This window comes from Lactuca virosa, chromosome 3 (genome assembly GCF_052849685.1).
Source record: "Lactuca virosa cultivar CGN04683 chromosome 3, Lactuca_virosa_CGN04683_v6, whole genome shotgun sequence".
Lineage (NCBI taxonomy): Eukaryota > Viridiplantae > Streptophyta > Magnoliopsida > Asterales > Asteraceae > Lactuca > Lactuca virosa.
In genome coordinates, this window is record NC_136428.1 from 13052372 (window position 1) to 13057412 (window position 5041).

Below are 5041 nucleotides of genomic sequence, written 5' to 3' on the forward strand. Positions count from 1 at the left end.
AGACGTGGGTAGATTAGGGTGGAATTTATGTAATTTCCTAAGGTAGTCTAGGTCTAACGGATGCTGGACCCATTCTTATCAAGAATCTCCGATGGTCCTAAGTTTTTGGGAAGATAGAATGTTTCAGTACTTAGAACATAATGTACTTCCATGGTTAGATCATCACTTGGCGTGATCGCCATTCTGAAGTTCCAAAAGTTCTCTCTTACTGGGGTGTAGTCCCCGGGTTGGTTCTTAGAAGGCTCAGGTCGTCTTCGGATTCGTATTTCCTACTGATTGGCTTTCGGAGGTTTTCTGGATCATTGGGATGTTGACTATATGCCGACATCCATTGGTTACGTGATATCTATTTGGTTACATGGTATTTACCCCAGTTCAGTGCATGGATGGTCGTAGTCAATGTTTTTGACTCTTACGACTTGAGTTACTTTTCCTAACTGAGGGTGTTAGCTACTATGTTGGCTTAACCGGGATGACAACAAATTTCGAATTTGTGGTCATTTTAGTAGCTCAACCTACAGCGATTCTCTTGACTCCAGCTCTTTTTCTATGGGATAGGATGAAGGGTCTTATTATAATGTTTGTGGTAGACCTCATACTCGGCTCAAACACTAATACTTGGTGCATGCAAGTCGTATATAATTGAGATTTACGGGATGTTCAGATGTGTGGCCCCACCCCAAACCCCCAACCAAACAAGGAACAGGGAGTAGGGAGGAAGCACACATCTTAAATTTCATTGATCTAAATTATATACCACTCTAATGCACATACTCAGCAGTAGTAAGTTGATCCCATGAGTTCTTTCTCTTGATTCACGAACCTGGTTGTGCGGTGCAAATGGTCCTTCTGGAGGGGATCTACTGAGTAGGCCTCAGGCGGCTATTGTCTTCTGGAATATCTGCAGTGCCTTTCGTTTCTGGTTTTAAAGTCTAACGGGGTTGGTTAACAGCGCGCGGTACCCCTCTCATGGGTACTTCTGAAGGTTGGATGAGAGAGACGAATGACGGTTTGCATTAGGTTTTCCTTATTAGGTTAGAAAGAATTTTCATTCGATGCTCAGGATACGGGGAAAGTTCTTTTACACAGCACCATAAATTTTCGCATGGTTGAACCAAGTCAAGCCATGACTGACGGTAGTGTCGAAATTTACAATCATCGACACGATATGGAATGAAGATCGGTAGGACCATGTGCTGGATAGGGTACACAAGTTCTTAGCGTCTCGGTTTTCATCCATGGTATCACTATCGTGGATACTTGGACCGACATGATTGACGCCAACTCAAGGGGTCCTGATGTTTTGGAATAATGTACTTTTCATGAATGGATTTCTCACGAGGCCTCTCTGTAACCGCCTAGTATACACTAGTCATGTATAATTAAGATTAAAAGGACTGTTGACTGAGCGACTCCGCCCTAAATCCACAACCAAACAAGGAACAGGAGATAAGGCAGCATCACTCACTCGGGGTCTATCAATCTTAATTATAAATGGCCTTAACATATATACTAAGCCATCATAGTTTTTACCTTATGGGTTTTCAAGTTTTATAACAGTGCTGCGACTTTCGCCTTAACGAGGGAGTAATTACAATTAGAATTGATTAATTAAAGTTTTCGGTTAGCTACTTAGGATTGATAAACGTACCAAAATTCTACCGGGTTCCCTAATGTTTCCCCTAGGCATTAGGGTTAAACTCCTCCTGCGCCCTTTTCATTTCTTTCAGTTGGGCAGTCCCTCTTGAAGTGCCCAATTTCACCACATAGGTGGCATACTGGACTGGCCCCAACATTGGTGGTTGATGTAATGAACTCAACCGGGGTTCTACAGAAGCGAGCGGTATGCCTCTTCATGTTGCACCTAACACAAAAGAGTTCCCGACAGATACCATGATGATGGTAGTTACACTTGCTGCAGCGGGGAAGGTTTCCTAGGTATGGTCTTCTTGGTGTCGAGGCAGCAGGGTTGGCAGAGGCATTGACCACTTCAGCTCGTTGCCCTTCGGAAGGTCCTTGAGTCGAGGTACTTCCCTCCTCGTTCTCAAACTTTCTTTTCAGTGGATTAGGTTGGAGTTCTTGGGTGGCTTTACACACCGGTGCTGGTTGCTGCCGTCCATTGCTATGATCGGGATTCCCGATAGGGCTCCTGCTAACATTGGCGTTGTTAGCGTTCAGGTGAGCCATGACAGCTGCTACGGCTGCTGAAACAGCAGCTTGAAACGTAGCTTCATCGATTTGAAGAATCGGTGTCTTACCAGCGGGTTGGTTACGTTTCTTTGGAGGCATGGTTTTTCCTACACGAAAAGGAACACAAGCCGATGAGAAACGATGGTTAACCCTAGACGTATCCTTCTTTACTATGATAGGCATAAATTTTCCCGCGCCTTGATTTATGGTTATCTGAGCATCGACCTACATCCCTATGATGCAGTCTGGGTAATAGAGTAGGAGTAAGTGTATCGGAAAGCCATAAATTGGGTGTCGTTCCTACTAAGTTATCTTTATATTGGAGAGGCACACTCTCCGGTTTTGAAAAGATTTGAGAGCTGTTCGGAACGAAGATTCACAGAAGAAAGGCTCATGAAAGTTTATGGCTAAACACTCTAAATCGAGGTTTTGTGATCCGATCTATTTATATTAATCGCGACGGGAAAGACGATTTGCCTAACACATAGCGTGATCAGTGTAATCACTAGCTCACTAAATTATATTATTTTATGGGTTATTAGCATGACTTTAAGGAGGTAGAAATACTTCTCGGGTTCCATGAATTGGCTCCCTCTGTCTACCTCTTATCCCTTACTGGAACAAGCGTTGGTTTCCTTCGGGTATCTATATAGGGTTCTCTGCTCTTGCAGACATATTGAATTTCTGCTCCGCCTTATTTCCGATTCTGACTCTGAGTGTCATCACTTCATAATGGATGACTGGAATCTCGGAAGTTCAGGCGAATTTCCCACCGATGTCCCTAAAAGGTATAGGCACATGGTGATTTCAATAGTCTCGTCCCTGTTCATTTATTTCCTAAATGGAAATCTTCTCAATGAACCTCTTCTGGGTCTGCATCGACTCTTATGCCGATTACTGAAGTGGGTAAGGTTTTCTAAAGGGGTTCGTGCGAGAATGGGAATGTCTAAAGAATCTTAAGAGATTATTAAAACATTTTACTGGGTGATCCATATCGAGTCCGACTACAATTACATAGTGTACACAAATCATACATAACTTAGATCTGATAGGCCTTCGAATATGTGATACTACCCTATATCCACATCCAAACAAAGAAAAGGAAGTAGGGCGAAACCACATATTCTTAGCCTATAAGATCCTCACTATACATAACCTTGGGAGTATACACTCTATAATCATAGGTCTATCAATAAGGATCTCTTTTAGTTTTCACGCAAGGTTATTTATGGTTCCTAAAATACCCCTATAGTATTTTAATTACATGTTTGATTCTTAACTTCCGAACATGCTTTTGGGTTTATTGTGAGTCTCTTAGTATCCTAAAATACTCCTATAGTATTTTAAACTTTATGTTTCGCTCTAGCATTCCTATTTGGTAAGTTTCAGACTCATTACAACACCACCAACACTCCCAAGCACACGTTAGTCGCATCTCGAATAAATATAGTTGATCAGGTTATATTTATTCCAGCTTACGATTACATATTGCCCAGGTTTGACGGTAATGCTCAACATCCAAAGACTTTTATTCTTATTCTTCCCGTGATACTTGTTCGGGTTCTTATATTCTGGATGTTCTTATACTTTTGTAAAATATGGTTATATTTTAAAGTATAATTCTTGGTCAGAGTATTTTATCCCATTGTATTTATAGGTTGTATATCTTTTATGATTTGATATACTGAGCTCACTATAAACAATGCTCTGATACCAATCTGTCACACCCCAAAACCAGAACGGTGGAAACGTTCTGGGGTGGAGGACGTCATGTCAAGTATCACAACATATGCAGTATGACTATCAAAGTACAACAACCATTGCATTAATAGTAATAATTTTACATAGGTTACATTTAGCAACAACATCAAAAGTAAATACAGAGAATAACATAAAATGCAGCTCGGTACAAGGCTGTCTTCACAAAAGCTTCCGGAGTGTACCTGTCTATTGACGACCTGAGAATACAAGTTATTTTTGAAAGAGAGTATCAGCATTTTAATACTGGTGAGTTCATAAGTATTTAATGACATTGGTATAAATACATGTTTTACTTCAAAATAACCTCACTAGATAATGGCGATTTGAGTTTATAGAGTATTAGAATTCTTTCCAGAAAATCATATATTTTCTAATAAAAGCAGTCTTCTACCAAGACCCAATTGTTTTATGGTTAAGGAGTAATTTCCCCAAAGGTAACTATTATTATCAAAATATAGTTTATACTTTAAGAAATATGTGAGAAGATCACAAGTAAAAGTAATAGGGAAAATACTATTTTACTTCAGCAGTAACGTTGCTGACTAAAAGTGAATAAAACATAGACTCCAGGTGGTATCGAATGAACCATACGTCTCGGAGAGTCTAAAGGAATGAAGTATAGACTCCAGGCGGTATTAAGTGAACAATACGCCTTGGAGAGTCTAAGTGAATGAAATACAGACTCCAGGCGGTATTAAGTGAACAATACGCCTCGGAGAGTCTAAGTGAATGAAATACAGACTCCAGGCGGTATTAAGTGAACAATACGCCTCGGAGAGTCTAAGGGAATGAAGTATAGACTCCAGGCGGTATTAAGTGAACAATAAGCCTCGGAGAGTCTAAGTGAATGAAATACAGACTCCAGGCGGTACTAAGTGAACAAAACGCCTCGGAGAGTCTAAGTGAATGAAATACAGACTCCAGGCGGTATTAAGTGAACAATACGCCTCGGAGAGTCTAAGTTAACCTTTAATCCTAAGTAGGTCCGTTTAAAGGTTTAATATGAGGCCTAGTGTATAACTAGGAAAATATATTATGATGGTTTCATATGTAGAAAATACCGTGACGACACTTATTACCTTAAAGCCAT